Source organism: Hyposmocoma kahamanoa, unplaced genomic scaffold (genome assembly GCF_003589595.1).
Source record: "Hyposmocoma kahamanoa isolate Upper Pololo Valley unplaced genomic scaffold, ASM358959v1 78, whole genome shotgun sequence".
In the NCBI taxonomy this organism is placed as follows: domain Eukaryota; kingdom Metazoa; phylum Arthropoda; class Insecta; order Lepidoptera; family Cosmopterigidae; genus Hyposmocoma; species Hyposmocoma kahamanoa.
In genome coordinates this window covers 3,489,769-3,513,504 of record NW_020653945.1, presented here as the reverse complement: position 1 = coordinate 3,513,504, position 23,736 = coordinate 3,489,769, and the positions used below count along the sequence as shown (strand labels likewise).

Genomic DNA, 23,736 nt, shown 5'->3' with positions numbered 1-23,736 from the left:
CCTCCCAACCGACACCCTAAACGACCCCCCAACCGGCCCCCTAACCTACCCCCTAAACGACCCCCGAACCACCCCCAGCCGACCCCTAACCGACTCCCTAACCGACCCCTTAACTAACCTCCTAACCGACCCCCAACTGACCCCTAACCGACCCTCAACCGGCCCCCTAACCGACCCCCTAACACACCCCAAACCCATCCCCTAACCCATATTCGTGATGACACTTTTACTTGATAGTTTCGGTTTTAATTGTTAGTTTCAATTGTTTCTTAGAACAACTAATAAAATTAATCTAATTGCAATTAAAATCAATTCAATCGAAATCAGTTGCAATTGAATAGATTTTTTAATCTGATTGAAATTTAATTGATTAACGTACTTGCTTCGGCAGTACATATACTAAAATTGGAACGATACAGAGAAGATTAGCATGGCCCCTGCGCAAGGATGACACGCAAAATCGTGAAGCGTTCCACATTTTTTTGAGCCCGGTCGAACCGCGCGAAATAAACGTAATTATACGTAATCTAAAAAATAAATACAGCTATGGAATAGACGAGATACCATCCGCGCTTATAAGGGTATGTGCAGACGAATTGACGTTTCCGTTTTATACGCTTGTCAATCAGTCTTTTGCCGAGGGTGTGTTCCCGGATCTTCTTAAACAATCCCTGATAAAACCGATCCTCAAAAAAGGAAGTAAGTATGATCTGAGTAATTACAGACCGATTGCATTATTGCCCGCGGCTTCGAAAGTATTTGAGAAGGCAATGTGTAGCCGCCTATACTCTTTCTGTGAAAAGTACAATATATTTGATGAGTCGCAGAATGGTTTTCGGAAAAATCGTTCAACTACACTTGCGACTTACAAATTTATGCAAAAGATTCTGGATACACTAAATGAAAAAAAGTATGGTATCGGTATCCTATTGGACATGTCAAAGGCATACGATAAAGTTCGGTATGATATCTTACTGGATAAACTTTACGGAATGGGTATACGAGGTAACATTCATAAATGGTTCGCATCCTATTTAGAAAACAGAATCCAGTATGTAGAAATCGAGCATTATAACTATGAGACAGGGGAAATAACTCAAGTCAGATCTGAGCCCCAAAACATGAACAATTCGATACCACAAGGAAGCGTCATTGGGTGCATACTATTCCTGGCTTATATAAATGACCTCCCAAACGTACCTAATAAACGATTCATGTGCTCTTTTCGCTGACGACATCTCAATATTAACCTCTTGTAAAAATAGTGACCACTTAAATCAAACCCTTCATAATACACTAACTACAATTGTAACATGGATGAATGATCACAATTTAGAAATTAACTTCACAAAAACCAAAATTATAGAATTAGGGTCTAAATTCAAAAACCATCACTAAATATTAATTTTTCGTATAACCAAATACAAATAGAAACCGTCAATACATTTAATTTACTCGGAATAGATATCGATACAAATATAAATTGGAAGCAGCATGTACAAAAAATCACAAAAAAGCTATCTAGTTTTACTTACGCCTTAAAAGAAATAAAGAAGTCAACAAATTTACAAACAGCCCTAAGTGCTTACTATGCATACGCTTATGCATGGTTATCATACGGCATCATATTGTGGGGCAATAGTACAACTGTAAATGACCTCTTTATTAAACAAAAAAACTGCGTAAGAATACTAGCAAATATATCAAGAACAGAGAGCTGTGAACCATTCTTTAGAAAATACAAAATCTTAACCCTAACATCAATTTACATTTTGGAAGTTTGCAAATTTATAAAAAAGTACCCACAATTTTACACTAAACTGCGAGACGAACCAAGACACCATCCCACAAGATACGGAAATAATCTTGTAACACCGTTCTCAAAATTGGAAATGCATAGATCGAGCCCATAATCAATGTCGATAAAAATATACAACAAACTACCGGAGCATATAAAGCAAGAAAATAAAACAAGTATTTTCATAAATAACTTAAAAAACATTCTTTCTAATAAAACTTACTATACAGTGCAACAATATCTTGATGATAAATTGCTATAGCGTTGATCTGCCTCATTCCTATTTTGCTGTCCATTATTATCATATCCATATTACAGGATTCATATGTCTTTCATTGTACCTATGTGAATAAATAAATAAAATGAAGTAGATAAAATGTTATATAATGGAGTAAATGCAATGTTATTATGGTCGAATTAAAACTAGTACTATAACACATAATTGTACAATTAATAATATGTTTATATATATGATAAGAAATATTAGGGGTTAAAGTATGAAATTGCCGTTTTATTGCAATAGGTTCTTTGAATTTTCATAGAATCTTCATGGTTTGAGGTTTTCGAATGAAACTTTTTTCAAATGGTTTCTGTGATTTTCTTTTTTTTTAAATTTGAAACATTTGAATATCGACTTTCAATTGTTTTTGTTATTCAATTTAGACAAGAAAGATGGATACTGCGAAAATTTGAGTGATTTTTGAATACGAGTTCCGACGCGGAACTAACGTGGCAGAAACAGCCCGCAATATCAATGCTGCGTTTGGAGAGGGGTCTACTAATGAACGCACCGTGCGATTTTGGTTTAAACGCTTTCGTGATGGAAATTTCGACTTAAAGAACGAGGCACGAGGAAGACCGCCCACACAGGTGAATAACGATGAATTAAGAGAGATAGTGGAAGCCGATCCTAGTCAAACTACCCAGGAATTGGCGGCATGGTTTAACGTTACCTTACCCACAATATTGACGCACTTGCGTCAAATCAATAAAATAAAAAAATACGAAAAATGGGTGCCTCATGATTTGACTGATCTGCAGAAAGAAACGCGTGTTGAAACTTGTGTTGCCTTGTTGAACCGGTACAGAAATGAAGGAATATTGGATCGAATTGTAACATGTGATGAAAAGTGGATTCTTTATGATAACCGGAAAAGAAAAATGCAATGGCTGACCCCAGGTCAAATGCCACAACAGTGTCCTAAAGCAAAACTTACCAATAAAAAGGTAATGGTAACTGTTTGGTGGTCTCAGCATGGTGTTATTCACTATAGTTTTCTCCGATCTGGTCAAGCAATAACGGCAGATGTCTATTGTGCCGAACTCCGAACCATGTTGACAAAACTAGCAGTAAAACAGCCCCGACTCATGAATCGATCTTCACCATTATTGCTCCACGACAACGCGAGACCTCACACAGCACGAGAAACCATTTTGACCCTTCAGGAACTGCAGTTAGAAACCATTCGTCATCCTCCGTATTCACCAGACCTTGCTCCAACGGACTACCATTTTTTTCGTGATTTGGACAATTATCTACGTGACAAGAAGTTTTCTTCCCAGGAGGCAGTACAAAATGCTTTCACACAGTTTGTGCAGTCTAGATCGTCGGAGTTCTATCGCAAAGGCATTAATAACCTTCCCATTAGATGGCAGCAATGTATAGATAATAATGGCAACTATTTTGATTAAATAAATTTGTTAAAAATTTAAAAAATAAACAATTTAGATTTTCAGTACAAATCGGCAATTTCATACTTTAACCCCTATTTAACTGCCTCCGTGGCCGAACGGTTACCATGCCGGACTGCCACGCAGAGGTCCCAGGTTCGATTCCCGGGCCGAGAGAAATAGTTGTATGGCCTACAATTATTTCTCTCGTGAGTTTGGGTGTAATTTGTAGTTGTCTATGTGTGTGTCCATGGCACCCGCGACACAGGGTTTCCCTAGTGCGGGGCTATGTTGAGTGTGTGTGTTAAAAAAAAAAAAAAAATTATAATAAGAAATTTTGTAATAATAATTATTGCTAAGGCTTGAAATGTAATTAAACCATATTATAAGTTTTTATATTGCTATGCCCTTACAGTATATTACATGTATACGTAATATAGTGTAAAATTTGTATTATTTATATTATGTAAACTGCAATAAATATATTATCATTATCAATGCCCAACACTTATATAAATCTATGCACGTCACAAAATAGGCTGTACATTGAAAAGAAAAAAGTATTTTGTTGAAATGTATTTTGCAACGAAAGTATTTGAAATACAAATTACAAAATACATTACGGTCAGGTATTTGAAATACCAATTACAAAATACATTTTTAGGGAGTAATTGAAATACAAATACAAAATACGTATTTGTATTTTAAATACGTATTTCAAATACAAGTATTCAAATACTGCCCAGCCCTGCCTATAGGATTTATTGTAGTTATAAATAGCCTTAATAGAGACTTCCTGACCTCCCAGGACACTGTAGTATCCACTCCTACAAGTAACAAGGTTAGTAACAAGGCTTGCTTTCGCACCACCACGTGATTATTTTTAAGATGAAAAAATAACGTGTGTAATAAATTTCCTTTTTGACAAACCTGAACTTAACTGTGTTTTGCGGTGAAGATTAAAATAATAGTAATTTTACTAATATTTTTAAAATCAACGATAAGACATTAACAACTGCATACTACCCTTCTTTCTTTCTTCTCAGTAGACCAGTAAAAAAAATGTATGGCATACGGTAAGTGTAATTGCACATGAAATTTAGGATGTCTCGCTCTGCTGGCGTCGGGCGCTTCTCACGCCGGCCAGTGTAGCGTTAACATCAAATAATATCACTTAGATGATATACATGGTAATCTTGTACGTAGTTAGACGTGTAAATTGAATCGACATGTTGCTATACACATACAGAGGGACACACAGAAGGGATGTACTTAATATTTTAGCGAGAAAATATCGGGTAGGGCTGCTCATCGATCCTTTTCGTTAAAATTTTTTTAGTTTTTTTATACAAAAAAATACGTGCTCATTTGACCTCCATCTTACCTGATTGAAAGTGACAACGAGGTCGAAGATGGAGAACGCAAACCTAAATAATGCCTATGCTACCTATACGCTTTAGTAGCAGTAGAGTTTCTCGTGAAAGAATTCGTCCAGGGAAGTACTGCCACCTTATCTATTTCTGCCGCCAAGCAGTAATGTCAGCATTACTGTGTTCCGGTTTAAGGGTGCTGGTGAAATTACTTATGTCTCAGGGTGACGGGTGCAGTGGCAGTGCCCCTCAGATCTTTGCGATTTACAGAGCTGAGTGGCACTGCTACTGTTATGGACAGGCGTGTAGTTTACCATCCACGACCATCGCTTGACGAATTATAAAAAAAGTTTCTGTTTATTTTTAACAGACTTTAAAAAGGAGAAGTTTCTCAATTGGATGGATTGTATTTTTTTGTGTGTATCTTACGTGATTACTCTGACAGTTTGTGAACTGATTTCAATGGTTCTTTTTTGTTGAAAAAGGTAGTGGTCCCATTAAAATTTAAAGAAGATATTCCACCTCTAAACGCGTTTGTGCACTGCAACCAAAGTTTTCGTTCCGAATCCGAGTATAGTCTCGGAAAGTAAAGTCTAGAAAACTCGGACCCACTTCAGATGTCGCTTGTGCACTAAGTCCGATTGAAATCCAAGAAAATACGAATATCGCTTGTACACCTAGAGATAAAATCCCTGTGACATTTCGGACTGTCATTTTTCGGATTCGGAATGGCTACGAATCGGACGTAGTGCACAAAAGCTCCAAAAGGAAAGCAAATTAGAAGATGAATCCAGTTTATTGGATTTAAACCACCTCGTAAAGCAGTAGAGCTCCTTGTGAAAGAGTTCGTCCAGGGAAGTACTGCCACCTTATCTATTTCTGCCGCCAAGCAGTAATATTAACATTACTGTGTTCCGGTTTTGAAGGGTAAGGGTGCTGGTGAAATTACAAGCACATGGGACTTGTCAACTTATGTCTCAGGGTGTCGGGCGCAGTGGCGATGACTCTCAGATCTTTGTGATATAAAGGTCTGAGTGACACTGCAACTGTTAGGGACAGGCGTGACGCTTACCTCCAGGCGCACGACTTGTTCATCCCGTCATGTAGTATTATAAAAAAAACTTCATCATGAGAAGAATCATCAAAATCAATTGACAAATGCAGGAGTTTTCGAGCAACATACGTGTACAATACGGAGGAATTGAGAACCTCCTCCTTTTTTGAAGTCGGTAGAAAATACAATACAATGCGCTCGTAAATTTGTAATTATAAGCGATAGCATACCACGATGCACGGTAATCTAGTATTCAAAAAAGGAATTGTGCATGTGCTCATAGAGAGTATGGAGAATCCAGGTGTCGGACGCACGGAGACGGCTAAAGCGTGAAACACACAGGGCGCTGACGCGGGTCGGGCGCGTGTCGGGTCGGGAGCGAGGTGGGTCTAATTCCGTGTATTTATATGGACGACAACACATCGAGTGCGGGCGCGAGACTAAATAAACGCAATTAAATACGACCTGCGCTCCGGACCAGACACGCGCCAGACCCGCACACTCGCCCTCTGTGTAGTTTCACGCTTTAAGACGTGACAAAATCCGCAACGACGAGATCCGTAAAAGAACCAAAGTCACCGACATACCTCGTTGGATACAACGATTGAGAATTCTTTCAACTCTTTTAATCTGTTTATCTAAGCCATAACTAAAGCGGTATTTCCAAACTTTCATAGATTATTTAACGACAACTGGGTGGTCGCTTTTCTTTCGTTCTTTTTATACCTTAATCTCGCTTTATTAGACAGCCAATGAACTTCGGATTCTTGGGGGACATTTTTTGCCTGTTACTTTCGAATTGATAGACTTAAAATTGTCTCAAATATATAGTGTAGTGTTATAAAACAATTATAGTTTTTTATAAAACGAAGCTTAGTAGCAGTAGAGCTCCTTGTGAGAGAGTTCGTCCAGGGAAGTAATGTGAGCATTAGTGTGGTCCGGTTTTGAAGGGCAGGGTGAAATTACAGCCACCTGAGACTTGTCAACTTATGTCTCAGAGTGACGGACGCAGTATTAATGCCCCTCAAATTTTTGCAATTTAAAGTTCTGAGTGACAATGCAACTGTTATGGACAGGCGTGTAGTTTACCATAAGGCGCACGACTTGTCAGTCCTGTCACTTGATATTAAAAAAAAATAAAACCGACCTTAAACTTTTGTAGAATTACATCTATTTGCCAAGTTTTATTGAAATCCGTTAAAGAAAACTGGGTGAAATCCATTGACTTACAAATAAATGGACGACGGGTCTAAAACAAAAACCACGAAAAAAATGTCCCAAGTCAACCTATTTAAACGTAGTGACATGTAAAGGAATATGAAAAGGCTAAAACGTTGAATTTAAATTGTAATGTCATCGCAGTACTGTCTAATCTTGCTTGCTTCGCTGTCAGTCGAACAAACGAAGACTAAAGCGTGAATGACGCTCTGTATACGATTTTAACGCCCTATAAGTTCGGACACTTTTTTGCGCGGACCCGACGTCCATATAATTGTAAGTCAATGGTGAAATCCAATAAAACGGATACTTTTCTTACCCTAATTTGCTACCCTTAGAGGTGGAATATTTTCTTCAAATTTGAATGGGACCAATACTGAGGTACCCCCTTTCCGAAACAAAAAGAATCATCGGAATCGGTTCACAAATGTCAGAGAAAACCCGTAACATACACACACAATTTTCAGCAACAGTAAAGCTCCTTGTGAAAGAGTTCGTCTAAGGAAGTACTGAAGAAATACTACAGTAAGCATTGAAGAAGCGAAAGACAAAGATTGATGTTGTCACATAAATTTTTTTACTATTGACATTTTGTCTAATAATAATAACATGCGACGCAATTACATCAATTGCAAGTACAGACGTTGTGATGATGTCATAAACTCCAGTGAACATTGCAAATTTTTAGCGGCAGTACTGGTCCTTGTGAAAGAATTCGTCCAGGGCAGTACCTTACCTATTTTTGCCGCCAAGCGGTAATGTCAGCATTACTGTGTTCCGGTTTAGAAGGGTAAGTAAGGGTGCTGGTGAAATTACAGGCACATGGACTTGTCAACTTATATCTCAGGGTGACAGGTGCAATGGCAGTGCTCCTAAGATCGTTGCGATTTAAAGCTCTGAGTGGCACTACAGCTGTTACGGATAGGTGTGTCGCTTACCATCAGGCGCACGACTTGTTCGTCCCGTTACATGGTATTATAAAAAAAACACAAAACTACAGTCGAATTGGCAACCTCCTCCTTTTTTTAAAGTCGGTCAAAAATAGTCAAATTTAGCTGTAACTGTAATAACAATGGATTGTAGAAATTATAACATGCCTCTGTTCACTAACTACCTTATCATTTTAGGGAGGTACCCATTCTTATCGACAAGGTATCTCATTAAGCCGATCAGAAAAAGAGATGTCTATGTAATAATAGCGAAAAAGCCGTTGTTTGTTTCAATAGATCATTAAATATAAATTATGACACATTAAAATAACAATTTAAGTGCTCAATATACTTAATCAAAAAAACATACATACATAAAGCATAAGCTCACGCCCTACTCTGACAGGAGTGTAGCCAGAGACCACAAAACGCCACTTTATCCTGACACAACTCTCGGGAAAAGGCTGGGATCCGAAGTGACAAAAAAACATATACAAAGAAATTAAAACTATGTAACACAATTTAATTCTTGTTTCTGGGTTATCAATCTATTTTTCTAATAAAGTAAAAACATTAAAAAAATCTTTTATTTCTCAGCAAAAACTTCGCTTTTATCGTCAGGACAAAAAAAGATGAAATTTGCGTACCATACAGAAAACCTACAAGTTTTTGGGTTGTTATTATTATAGAAAGGTGTAGATTTGCGAGATTATCTAAATACCACTATGTACCTCTAGTTACGCAAACAGGTAGCCATTTAAATACCACTGTCACAAAAGCAGAGTTTCAATTTAACAAAAACCAATACTGTGACACCACCAGAAGATTTTTCAATATTTGTTATAGTATTGTAGGTATAGTATAGATATATAGTATTTGATATAGTGTTATAGAATCAGAATTACTAATAGGTTATTGAATGAGTCCCTGACTTTGCTATTATCTCAGAACACCGCCTATTAAAATTCAAATTTCGTCTTTTATGAAAAGAGAAAATCTAAAAGTAATAATCATCATTAATGGAAATAAGTACTGCACAACACTAATAATATCTAAATAAATACACAGAACATGCAAAAATATAGTATAGAATAAACTTAAACATATTTCTAATGGTTATGTTTTGAATACAATCGATAATAAAGGAACGTGTGCTCATAGAGATTTCAAAATCTCTTGACACGTATCTAGTGGTATCGATAATGAGATTATTTGAACACTTTATAAAAGACATATTTTTCTACACATTGAGGATGTGATATCATGTCGAAATGTGAATTGGTCTCCTTGTGTCAACAAAGCAAGTTATACAATTTTTTTACACACAGACAGAGTTTTATATCGCAAAGACTTGAGAGACAATGCCACTGCGCCTGTCACACTGAGACATAAGTTGGTAAGTCTCATGTGCCTGTAATTCTACTGCAGTAGCAATTAAAAACTAGCAATTTTCACTACATTTAATGACGTCTTCATAACATCATTCACTTTGTAATTGGTGCAATTGCGTCGCATGTTATTACTATTAGACCAAATGTCCACAACCATATATTTTTGTCTGACAACATCAATTTTCGTCTTCCGCTTCTTCAATGTTTACCTGTAATTTTTCAACTGTCCACAAAAACAGAGGTATCATTATTAGAGATCGGAATTGGCGGAGTATATTTACTAATACATATATAGAGTGGATAATACCTCCCTATGAAATTCCGAAATATAATCAAGTGTCTCTGATAGATGAATTTAAAGAATTTAACATTCTTACACTGGCGTTATAATACTTGAACATGAACATAAATGTGGCCACGTTGCGGCAACTTACACTGGTGCGTGATCAGTCGGATCAATAATCAATATAAACGACCTAAGTATACTGTGACAATGTGACCACCTTCATCGTCGCCCCATCTTTTTATCGCCCTTTTCTCTGGTTCCTGGCCACTTAATTTTGAAATTTTGAATTGTTCCCTAATTCTTTTTCTTCGTCATTCTTACTTACTTCGTACCCTTGTCATTGCCATCAAAATTCTCGGACAGAAAAGACGTGTTCTTCAATCATAGAAACTACGGTCGAAACACAAAACTGCGACTTCGCAAAGCAGAAAAATGCGACGTGAATTGCTGCGATGCTGCACTGCCACGATTCGGGTGATAATTCCTTCGACGACCTTCAACCGTACTGAACGTATTTTTTAAACTAGGTAGCAACAGGGATCTTAAAAAGAGTGTTGCACTGCTGTTATTGATAAGCAAAAATAGAAAAAAAAACACAAAGAAGATTAACATAGCAGGAATGCGCGATGCGGAGTAATTCGCAAATACTTGCGATGCGTCGAGCGAGCTCGTAAATTTATTATGTATATAATATATATAATAAAGCGATAAATATAGCGATAAAATATAAAATAATGCGATAATAATAGAGCGATAAAATATATATAATATATATGTAAATAATTTTGTGTTTCGATCCTAACTGCTTAAAAAGCAGCAGGAACAAATTAATGTAGTATTTTCACAAAAACATAAACGAATAGTAAAAGCATTATGATATTCAATCAAAAGAAATATTGCAACATCATGATTTAAGTTAAGGAGAGTAGCAAATCTGCTCATGAAAAATACTGATGGATATATTCATTCAAGAAATGGAAAAAAGAACCGCTTGTTCTTAACAGTTCATGTCTGCATCCGTGGCCGAATGGTGACCATGCTGGTCTGCCACGCAAAGGTCACGGGTTCTATTCTCGGGCAGGGAGAAATATTTATATAACCTACATTTATTTCTCTCGTGAGTATGGTTGTGATTTGTGGTTGTCTATATGTGTGTCCATGGCACCCGCGATACAGGGTTTCCCTAATGCGAGGCTTTGAGTGTTTGCGTTAAAAAAAGTTGCCTTTAGAAAGTCCTAAATTCATTCAACTGGCAATATATCATAATGTACGCTTCTACAATAAACCGGAATGATAAAAAAAGGCAAAAAAATCTAAACTTTTCTACTAACACAATGCCGTAATAAAGTACTACTACTTGTAGTAGTAATTAATAACATAAAACAAAATAGAATACAATAATTCCCGGCTTTCCGAGAGGGATTTTATCCACTCTATATGTATTACTTATAAGAAGTTTAGATTTATCGAGTTCTTAGGTTTTCGCGATTGTTACACATAGGAAATGAAACTATTTAAGTTTAGATTTTTTTAAATAATATCAAGTGATAGGACGAACAAGTTGTGCGCCTGGTGGTAAGCGACACACCTGTCCAGCAGTTGTAGTGCCACTCAGTGTTTTAAATCACAAAGATCTGTCGAGTACTGCCACTGCGCCGGACACCCTGAGACATAAGTTGACAAGTCCCATGTACCTATAATTTCACCAGCACCCTTAACCCTTCAAAAACGAAACGCAGTAATGCTCACATCATAACTTCTTGGCGGCAGAAATAGGCCCTAAGATTGTTACAGGTGGGACTTGTCAACTTATGTCTCAGGGTGACAAGCGCAGTGGCAGTGCCCCTCAGATCTTGCGATTTAAAACTCTGAGTGGCACTGCACCTGTTACGGAGAGGCTGTAACTTACCATCAGGCGCACTACTTGAACACGTCACGTCACTTGACATTATAAAAAATTAAAAAAAGGTACCTTACCTGATTCTGATCATTTCATAGTACATTTATGGAAACAAAAAACTTAGGTCTCATTATTTTCAAGTGTTTTGTACAAAAACCATGAGTCTTTCTGTATAACAAATTGCAATGCCTAAAAACGTGGTAATAATTTTTCTATCAACAGGATTGTTATAAAGTTGAAAGGCTAATGTGGCCTCCGTAACCTCCACAGCCTAGACACATCAAGCAAGCAATTGATCAGAGAGTGACGACAGAACGAAACAAAATGAGAATGTCGAGGCATTAAAGGCAAGGAATTAAAGAACAATTCAAAATTTGAAAATAAATGGCCAGGAACCAGAGAAAAGGTGATAAAAAGGTGAGATGACGATGGCTGGAGGTCATATCGTCACAAAATGGCTTCTGATCACTTGCTTTTTTTCGAGAGCCAGGTGGCAAGCGACACGTCTATCCGTAATTACTTGCAGTGCCATTCAAAGCTTTAAATCGCAAGATCTGAGGTTCACGTCCAGTACACCCGTCTCCCTAAATCGACAAGTTCCATGTGCCTGTGAATTCACCAGCACTCTTCGAAACTGGAACGCAATAAAGAAAGAACGATCTCTTCCACAAGAAGCTCTACTACACTTAAAATTTATTAAAGTCAACCGTGACCATGGGACCTGTAAAGGGCCCGAAACGTCGGTTTGTTTGAAAAAACAAATATACGCGATTTAAATCCGGAAAAATAGTTTCATTCCTAAATTTATTAAATTATTCATTTATTTTTCAAATTAGGGAATTTACCAAAAAAAAATATTAATAAACAGCAGTGTAGTAGCCACACAACAGTGTAGTAGTAGTAGAGCCCTATGTGAAAGAGTTCGTCTAGGGAAGTAATGCCATCTTACTTATTTCTGTCGCCAAACAGTAATGTGAGCTTTACTGCGTTCCAGCTTAGAAGGGTAAGGGTGCTGGTGAAATTACAGGCACATGGGACTTGTCAACTTATATCTCATGGTGACGGGCGCAGTGGCGGTGCCCATAAGATCATTACGATTTAAAGCTCTGAATGGCACTGCAACCAGGCGCACGTCTTGTCCGTTCCGTTATTTGGTATTATTAAATAATCTCAGTACAGAGTTATAAAAAACCTACCTCCAAAGTACGAAGTGGAATTACGTCTATTTGCTAAGTTTTATTGAAATATCTTCTAGTTCGCCACTCTACAGGACTTGACACTGGAGATAATAATAATCGGTTCTCACTACTCAAAGTATATCGAGAGAAAAACGCCTTGAATTGGAGAAATAGCAAAATCAACCATTAAAATAAATGCTCCTAAATTAAAGTTAGGCGCTATTTACAAAAAAGAATCTTCATACGTGGACAGCCACCCTTAAAGGTGAATGATTATCTTCAAAATGAAATGGGACGTACCCCCTTTCCAACAAAAAAAGAATCATGAAAATCGGTTCACAAATACCGGAGTTGTCACGTAACATACATACAAAAAAAAAAGAAAAAAAAGGACATACAGTCGAATTGAAAACCTCCTCCTTTTTTGAAGTTGGTTAAAAAACCTAATTTTCTTTATTTGGCATAAACTTGCTTGATTCCTAGACACGATGTGTGTATAAACATACACCGCAAGTCATAAATATTTACATAGTTTTTTTTATTTTTACTTCGGGACGCATACGTCTGTCACTCACTCGCCTAGGGCCCATTGAAAACCGGCGTCACAGCCTAGTCTTGGTTGCGACTTTAGCTAAATGGAATCCTTTTGCATACGCCACAGCCACACACATGTCAGTGTAGTATTATGTGACTTGTTGTTTAAATGTTGTTACGCTGTTTTTTTGTGTTATTTCTGTTTTTATTTATGTTTGTCTTTTTTGTGCCTTTTTTTATATGGTGCCGTTTTAATGAATGGTTTCTATTCTATTTTATAAAGAAAAAAAACACGCGAGGGGTAAATTTCTGATTTCTATTTACATAGGGAACCTGGAACACTTGCAAAATAATGAGACTTATGTTATAAATATAGCTATCGGTGGTTGGCAGTATAGCCTTTTCTATATTAGTACAGCTATATAGTCAGTAAATATTCACTGACCACTGACAGACAGCAGAGCTAGTGGTGGAAATTATCGATCTTTTAACCGCCAGCGTAGGTTTTTGAATATTAACCCCTTAATGGACGGCACCAGACAAAATGGCGCACATTTCGAGATCTACATTCGAAAGTGGATGGAGTTAACCAGACACCAAGTAGAGTGATGGCATCAATGATCGACATTGTAAGGGAAGTGTGTCTTTAAATTTGAAATAAGTTTTTTGTTTTGAAACATATATCAATAGCGATTACTTTACTTTTTAGATATAATCCTCAAGAAAGATTATGCTGTAGTATGTTTCATAGAAAGCTATTATAAATTATTACTAAAAACTCTAAATTACAATTTCCCTGAATCTCCAGTAATGAACACCGAAAATCCACTAATTAATTAACCAGTAATTGATACTCGCCAATAATGAACACCCGGTAATTTACCTTACTTATAGAAAACATTGTCCTAAATCATATTAGAAATTAATTTTTAAAAAAGAAGTCGAACACTGGTGCTTGTCGGTCACTGACGCCACTACTAAATATTTTAATTACCAATTACTAAATACATTTTTAGGTAGTCATTGAATTATATTCAAAAGACGCCGAAAAATCCGTTCAAAAAACCCAATACAAAGATCAGTACTCTCGTTCTTTGTCTAACGTTCACCCGAAACAATTACTACGTAAAAAAAACGAACGAGAGCAGATCCCCGGTAACAAACAAGTAAAGAAATTCGTAAATTCTGATGACTCCGTCCGTGGTTGATCAAGAGTTATAGCAAGTTACGGCAACAAACTAGTGAAACATCTTCACAAAAAAATATATGAAGACCATCATGACATTCAATAAATACTTAAGCTTACACGCATCCACTGCTGAACATAAGCTTGAGCACGCCAACTCTCCCGGTTTCTCTGGTCTCGCGATCGTTTTCCTTGACGTGGTCGCTACTCCAGACCAAATCTGGGGGTCTACTCCCGTAATCTTTCGGACATCCGTACTAAACAATTACTGTCAAATAATTAATACTCGACGAAATTAAAAGATGCATCGCATGATGCGATTGAAGCTTCATACTTGACATTTTCTTTTAATTGTTTCGGACAGGATGTCGAACGAGAACATGAGGAGATCCACTGCTCCATCCACCATCAACTCTCCTGCAGATATGTCCAATCCACTGCCACTTCAGGTTACTGATTTTGCGACCTATGTCGGTCACTTTAGTTCTGTGATGTATGACTTCATTAGGAATTCGGTCTATCATAGAAACCCCAAGCGTGACTCGTTCTACGTCTAGTCTTGATTACCTGAAGATGTGGCTAAGCTTCCCGTATTTAAAATTCGTATTACAATGAATAGCAACATCTCTAGTCGGGGCTGGTAGCTGTAAAGGTATCTAACTGGGTGACGAAATATCATAGATTTCTCATAGATGGCGCTATGGCTAAAAAGTCGTTGAAAAAACCAAACATAAAGATACGACGCAAGCACATAAAAAAATTCGTGAGGTCCGCTCGTTCGTGGTTTAGTTTGCTTGGTATGCTAGAAGACGTCGGTTCGAATCTGGCCGGATCGAAGGAATTTTTTATGAGTGTTCGATCTTTGTAATCGTGGGGAGTGGCACAGAAATTTGGAGGCCTATACTCAGCAGTGGGAGAAGTCAGGCTGTATATGATGATGATCACGTTCGATCTTTGTATTAATAATTATAACAAACTAGTGGAGTAATTTCAAAATAATTGAATATCAATTCAATAAAAATTTAAATACGTATTACTGTTAGAACTAATTAAAATACTGTCCAAACCTGACACAGATCAACAAAAATCAGCCATAGTAAGTTACGCAATGGATCGGGTTGGAACAAAAAATGTGTATCACGATAGATCGTGACCAGCGATATGCGTGCGCGCTGTTTCTCTTACCGCGCCTAGTCAAAAGCTACGTCTATTGGCTAGCGACCATCGTCACGTGGTTTTTAAAAATAGAATTCTAAGTTCAAAAAGTCTACAGTTCAAACAAAACATTCTAAAATCAAGGACGCAACTGAGTTACATAATATGCCGAGTAACCCACCAACCTACATATACTGTTTAAAAACTATTGAATGCTATCTAAATAATTTTTTAAACATCTGTCGTTCATTTGTTTATATCGCACATTTGGTACAATAAGGACACATCGGCAAAATGTCGATTGTTTAAGATTAACGGACGAAATTAGTTGATAACTTTTTTATGCTTAAATAGGGAAGTTATACAATTTCACAAACTTATACATAATTTGTTTCATAATAGTATTAGTATTATTTTTATAACGAGAGTACCTATTTCTGCGGCCAAGCAGTAATGTGCGCATTACTGTATTTCGGTTTTGAAGCGTAAGGGTGATAGTGAAACTATGGGCACATGGGACTTGTCAACTTACGTCTCAGGGTGACAGGCGCAAAGGTAGTGTCCCTCAGACCTTTGCGACTTTTGTGACACTGCAACTGCTATGGACAGACGTGTCGCTTAACACCAGAGGCACGACTTGTTTGTCGGTATCATAAAAAAAGTCAAACTTGGAGGTACGTAAGCCGTGATCCCTGGTTAGGACCGTGATTGATTGTAAATTAATGTGCATTGTCAACAACGCAAACTACGCAGGTACAGTAAGAGTTCTCTCCATACGCTGCGCGGGCGCAAGTGACATTGTATTGTTATGCAAATCTGTGAGTCATGATTACGAAACAATTGTCAACAATCGATCACAATTAAGCACATTGTGAATATGAATTAGAGAAATTGATTTTAGTCTCTTTGGTGCACGATTATTTCCGTTGAAGGAATACGTTCTGTGGGTGAGAGATCTATATTTTGGAATTTATGTATTTTTACAAACATTGCTTTACAATCTTAGAATAATAACGCATGGAATGATAGTTTCATATCAAACGAACTGTCACAAGTGAGGCAAAAATCAAATTCATGTAGGCTAGTTTTAGTAGTAGGTTAATTTTCGGTTTTAGTGAATGTTTATATAAAAATACAAGTTGAAACGCGTTACTTTCTTGTGGAATGTGATGTTAGTATCTATTTTGTTTGTCTGACGTATTTTTACACTCATTTACCGCACATTTCGTCATTTTTAGCTAAAATTCTTGATCTGTTCGCGGTGCAAGTTGACCTTGAGCACTGAAGGCCCGCCCGCTCGTGTAGGCCCATTGGGCGCGCTTCAATTTGCCTCACTTAGCGTGTGCGGACTAGGTTTCTATGCGTTATTATTCTAAGTTTACAATGATAAAAACCACGATATGGTCAAAGTTAAGTCAAATAATCTTTATTTCATAGGAAAAGCAAATTACACTTGAAATGTCATACTTTAATCATAGTCTACTGCTCGTTCATTCGTAAGACAGATTCCTCTGAGAAGAAGAAGGGTTGCTCTTTGTAACAATACATTTATCATTACAACATTTAATTTAAACATCTTAGATCGAGACTATCTGCAAGAGCTAAATGGGTCATTACCACGGATTTTTATCATTCAAGTACGCAGAAGCTGTATAATAAACGTTTAGTATAACATTTTTCTTTCACTATAGTTCTAAACCTCGTAAATTACAAATTTTGAAAATCAACCGAAATCTTATTATAGAAGCATATGCATTGCCCCTTATGTGTTGAGAATGAAAATGAATTTGAGACTTTGTGAAGACGACTGTCAAGAACAGCTACTTTATTATTATTACTCGTATTAATGTTATGTCTGTTTTTTCTATTCTTCGTAAAAAAAACAATTTTCTTAACGTGAATAACATTTTCATAAATGTACTATGTATGTTTTAGTGTGAGAATGTTAATCTATTTAAACTTATCTCTCAAAGACACTCTGGGACCCAGATTGTATATTGCCCTAAAATATTTCTTTTCCTAAAATATTTAATCATTTATTTGTACACGATAGTCGCTGCAACAAATTGTGTTTCTTTTATTTTGTGTACTTAATTTAATTTCCATTGTACCTTCACAATTTTGTTGTCTAATAAATAATTCTATTAACATCGGCGGCATTACCTCAAGCAAAATGCTGTGTGTGATTAAACTGTAAAAGTAGCTGAAGTAAACCAATCTAGATGTTTCGACGTCAGAAAGTTTTCGTATTTTTTTCACATTGTCATAGGAATAACCTTTAGCCTTTTAACTTTGAATAATAAGGAAGTACCATCAACAAACAATACTGTCTCATGTTATGTAACCTCCACGAGGCTAGGTAAGTCATTAATGTCAACTAAAAACAAAAAAGGACCTAGAATTTAACCTTGAGGGACTCCAATGCTAATGGCAGACCCTGACGATCTTGTACCGTTGACATCGACCCTCTGTAAAAGACATGAAGTCCTAACCTCGTTAGTTTTTCATTTAAAGTATTTTATTTAACCTTAAGATGTTTTAAATGCCTAAACAAGAGCATCATTGTCTTTAAAACGCTCTGTAGTAAAAATTACTTCCTAGCACTTAAGTTTCTTTGTACCTAACCTATAGAGCTGTGAATCTACATCAGCTTATAATATACTCTGCTTCTGGACGAAGACTGCCTCAGTTACTAAAGGTTTATAATAAAATCGCAGTGAAATGGAATCGTGGAATGTCACATTAAGCCGATTCGCTGTCGACGCGGCTGTTTGGCCGCCGTTCAGCCACCATTTCGAGTCGAGGTGTATGAAACCTTCGCATCTTCGGAGTCATTCGGCCGTAAACGTGGCGGGCATTGAAGCTACTGTTCGCGTCAACGCGCCCGTTCGCGGCCGCTGATCAGCCATCGTCGACTGCATAAGGACGCAATCAGAAATTCACAAGAAACTGGCCCTATACTCCCGTTCTCCGTCCGATATCCGTCAGAAACAATTACTGCCAAATAAGTAGGTAATTCCCGACCAAATTAAAAGACGCCTGATGCGAATGATACGTGACATTACCTTTAGATTTGTTCGAATATTACTTATTTGACAGTAATTGTTTCGGACGGATGTAGGACGGGGAACGAGAGTAAAGGATGATTCATATTAGACCGTGCCGGGCGCGAGCCGTGTCCGAGTCATCCGAGCCTCGGAAGCCGTGTCTAAGGCATCCGAGACTCGTACGTGTCGCACGATCTTAAATTAGACAGAGTCAAACAGTGTTCACATTACAACAAGCCGAGGCGGGCCGGGCCGCATCCGAGGCTCGGACGAGTTCGGAAGCAACTCGGGCATCGCTCGTCCGTGCCACGGACGCGGCACGTTAGAATGTGAATCACTTCATATAAAATGTACGCAACATTTCCAATCCGAGTCTCGTACGTGGCTCGGCTCGCGCCCGGCACGGTCTGATGAGTATAGTACTAAAACCCGTAGATTCGTTGCCGACCTGTATAGAACTGTGTCATAGGAGTCGATTCGGAACACACTTTAAAACGTCTTTTCATTATTTTTACATGGACATTAATTTTTTCTGTCGTACTTGTCGATATTTGTTTTCCGTGTTGATAAGTGTAGTGACTCATTGGCATACAATGTATTGAGTTCGCAGAAAACATTGTCAGGAAAAGCAAGGCTATGACGCAAAAATCTTGAATATCTTAACAAATGAAAATCTGGCCCACCACGACAAACTTAACAACTCCACTCGTCATGGACTTTGTGACGTATATTCTACATCGATTTCTAAATTCCTAATCCGCACGTGTAAGTTAGTAGTGTAAATCTCGTATGCACTGACGAACACCAGCTCGGGCTTGTTTCACACAATCCTTCTTTTGTCGGCAATTAGCCACCGTGACCTGTACGGGTGCATGATTGGAGCGTAATATAATTACGTAGCACATGTGTGAACACACATTCTAGTATTGTACAGTGCAGTTATATAAAATACGAAGTCTTATCTATAACACATACAGACATAAGTAACAATTTTGCCAAAAATGACATCGATTTGATTTTGACAAAATACATTTTTTTAAATAACAATTTCGCCATATTATTGTTGAGAGTGCAAAATATACCCTTATATTATGGCTTTAAAAAACAAATACTCCAGATTAAAAAAACTGAAAAAAGAGGTATTTCAGATAAAATAATTAAATAAATTTAATATTGGTTTCTGTAGTAGGAAAAATGTTGTAGTAGGAAATTGTTGTTATACCTATGACAAACAGGTGGATAAAGAATTATAAACAACATTTAAACGTATATCACACATTAAAATACCCTCGTGAGAGTGTTCAATACAAACTCAAAAACTAAGAAGGTATCATAAAAATGTTATTAAATTCAGAACGTAAAGAAAAACAGATTTTGAACAAGTTTCTAATTGAAAAAATCGTTTGTTTTCATAAGTATTATCCCGCCTTATTTGTTCTTTTTTGAGTCAAGTTAGTTTCTTTTGAGAAATACCATAAGTTACGATAAGTACTTTAATCTTTTTACATGAGAAGGTGTCGCTTACATTGAGTGCATCTATCTGCCAAGTTTTATTTAAATCCGTTAAAGGAATAGTATTTATGAAAACAAACGATTTTTTTTATGAGAAACTTTTTCAAAATCTGCTACTATAAACAGTCTGAATTTGGTAACATTTTTGTGACACCTTGATTTTAAGTTTATATTAAACACTGTAGCCGGTTTTGTAAGTAGGTATTCTAGTGTGTGATATATGTTTAAATATTGTTTATAATTCGTAGCAAAAAAAACCAACTTCGTTGCGACAGAAGTCGAGATCTCACGAGCGTAGGTTGAAAGTCAACATCAGGCATTGCTGCGTAGGAATCGGTTCTTCGGTTCAACGATCCGGGATCAGTTTACTTTTCACGGGAATTGTGAATTGAAGTTGAGATACTTGAGACACTTTAAAACTAAATAAACTCTTGAAGGCATAGAGATACTACTTACTTTACTGTGCTTGTAGATGTAAGATTTCGGTTGTGAAGAAAACTTGTTACCAATCCATCTCAGTCTGCTGTAGTCTTAACAATTAAGTGTATCAATAAATATCTAGTTATTATGAAACGATTCTCGGATCTAAATCTTTTTTTTTAAACAACCCAACGTTTCGGTGAGCCGTGACCATGGGGCCTGTAAAGGGACCGAAACGTTGGTTTCTTTTAAAAAACAAATACACGCGACTTCGAAAAAATAGTTAAATTTTCTATTATAACATTAAAGTTCACTATAATTTAATTTTTGTAAATTTTCTATCTTTTTTTTGAGTAATTTCTGTCTCGGGTTCAGTATGTTTTTAAATTTTAGCTGTGGTGTGGTTCACGGCGCTGATTACATAGTTCACATAACAAATATTCGCCTTCTGTAGTGCCTGGGTCAGAAGTTCTCTTTTTTTTTGTATGATACGAAGTGGCGGTACGAACAAGTCGTGTACCTAGTGGTAAACGACACGCCTGTCCTTAAAAGTTGCAGTGCCACTCAGAGCTTTAATCGCAAAGATCTGAGTCACCCTGAGACATAACTTGAAGAGAGAAATTACAAGTGGATGGGGTACTTGTAATTTTACCAGCATCTTTACCCTTCAAAATCGAAACGCAGTAAGTAATACTCACAACTTACTGGTTTTTTTTAACTGCCTCTGTGGCCAAACGGTTACCATGCCGGACGGCCACGCAGAGGTCCCAGGTTCGATTCTTGGGCCGGGAGAAATAGTTGTATGGCCTACAATTATTTCTCTCGTGAGTTTGGGTGTAATTTGTGGTTGTCTATGTGTATGTCCATGGCACCCGCGACACAGGGTTTCCCTAGTGCGGGGCTATGTTGAGTGTGTGCGTTATTTATTATTATTTGAATAAATAAATAAACAAATAAATTTATTTACTGCTTGGCGGCAGATACAGGTAACGTAGGTGGCAACACTTCCCTGGACGAATTCATTCACAAGGAACTCTACTGCTACTAAATATGTATTTTATAAATATATTGGTGATAAATCCTGCTCCTGTACGTATCCCATATTAATTCCTATTTGTTTTTTAAATTAAATGGATTTGCTCACGACCTAGTTCTGGAGCAATTATAGGATCTACGATGAGCAAGCTCGCCCAGAAGATGCCTATTCAGTCGCATCTTGAAGGTCCTCGGCTTGTATGTGCTCGGAAACATAGTAGCAGGCAGGGAATTCCATTCCTGGGGTGCGCGCATAATAAAAGATGATGAAAAGCGCTTAGTACGTCTAATGGGAATATCGACCAAGTCCAGATGTCCGATGGTAAAAGGGGACGGACGGGATGAGCTAATGGAACTCATGGGCACACTCACCGAAATATATTCTGTAGAAAACCGACAGACAGGCAACTTTGTGCCGGTGGGCTAAACCATGAAGTTTAAATTCGAGCTTATAATCGTTACTAATGAGTCTCCTGGCTCTGCGTTCAATCAAGAGCCTCAAGTTGATACTTCGCTGAGCCACAGGTGACTGCAGTACTCCATGCAAGATCGGACTTGTGCTTTGTTTTTGTTATCTCTATCAAATTTCAATTAATCCGTATTTCATAGGTAAGCAAATTACACTTGAAATCATAAAATTGATCAAACTCTCACTCAAAAGGCATATTTTTCGAAATATTGAGTAAGGAACCCTGGCGTTTACTGTTTGTAAATAAACATTTCTTCGTATTCATCTTTTACAAAATTCATTTCAAATGTCACAGATAGCAACATACTGAAAGAGCTAATCACCTTGTTATAATCATTCACTTGCTATCTCTTGATTATTTGTGTTTCACAAGTATCGATAAGGTAAACAAACTCTTGATCTATTCTTGTAACTCTATCGAATCATCGCTGTACTTAACGAAATCAATCAAAAATAAAAACAATTAATACGAAGTGCACGCTCATTGTTAATCAATTAATCAATCAATTACAACTCCGTTACTGATTAATTTCAACTAAAAGTTGAAATATAGTTTTGACAATCAAAATTTCCTCAATCGGAACGACTTCCTGTTCCGAATCGTTTGGGTCAAGCGGCGGTACCGTGTCATATTGTAACTGAGTGTAAAATAAAATTGAAGATTTGTAAATTTCTCCAATGGAGACTTTCTAATAAATTTTCGGGCTGTGGTAATGATATTTACGTGATTAAAATAAATACATTTTAATTGTGATGAATTTTTGTTTCTGTCACACGAGAGATTTCTTTTTTTATGATAGGTACTAAGTGACAGGACGAACAAGTCTTGCGCTTGGTGGTAAGTGACATGCCTGTTCATAAGCGCCCGGTTACACGACGCGAAAGTCTTCGCGCGGCCGCCCAGTTTCCACGCTTTCACGTACATTAATGGCGAATCTGAATCCTATTTACTAGTCAACAACATTTAAATTCCTCGGAATAAAACAACCACACGGCCGCCGCGTAGACAAGAGACAAGGCAGGCTCACGTTAAAACGTAAAAAGGTAAACAAATAGAGCGTATTTTGCCATAACAGTTATATATACGCGGTCGAATAAACGCACCCTAACAGTCGCAGTGCCGCTTAGAGCACCATCATTATCTTACACGCATCCACTGATGGACATAAGCTTCCCCTTGAGTACGCCAACTCTCCCGGTTTTGTGCCTCCCGCATCCAGCCGCTGCCGGCCACCTTTCTCAGGCTGTCCGTCCATCTTGCCGCAGGGCGTCTCACACTACGTTTTCCTTGACGCCATTCAAGAACATGTGTGCTCCATCGGCGATTAACCCTTCTGTAGACATGCGCGGCCCACTGCTACTTAAGCTTAGCTAAGCTACCGCATAGAGCGTTACATTGCAAAAATTCCAGGGTTATTGCACTGCGCTCGTCACCCTTCAAAACCGAATCGCAGTAATGCTCACATTATTACTCGGCGGCAGGAACAGGCAGTACTTCTCTGAACGAACTTTTTCACAAGAAGTTCTATCGCTACTAAATCTCTCTGTTTTTTTAATTAGCCCCTCGACTTCCACAGCTCCGG

At 37.5% G+C, this 23,736-nt stretch overlaps 1 protein-coding gene and 1 non-coding gene across 5 annotated transcripts in view; one reads left to right on the top strand and one right to left on the bottom strand.

The window, feature by feature from the left end:
- LOC113232879 (multiple epidermal growth factor-like domains protein 10) overlaps positions 1 to 23,736 on the bottom strand; it is a 91,213-nt gene that overhangs the window by 36,775 nt on the left and 30,702 nt on the right. The window lies entirely within an intron of this gene.
- Positions 376 to 482, top strand: LOC113233460. Its single transcript, XR_003310702.1, has one exon. It is a non-coding gene; the product is annotated as a U6 spliceosomal RNA (small nuclear RNA).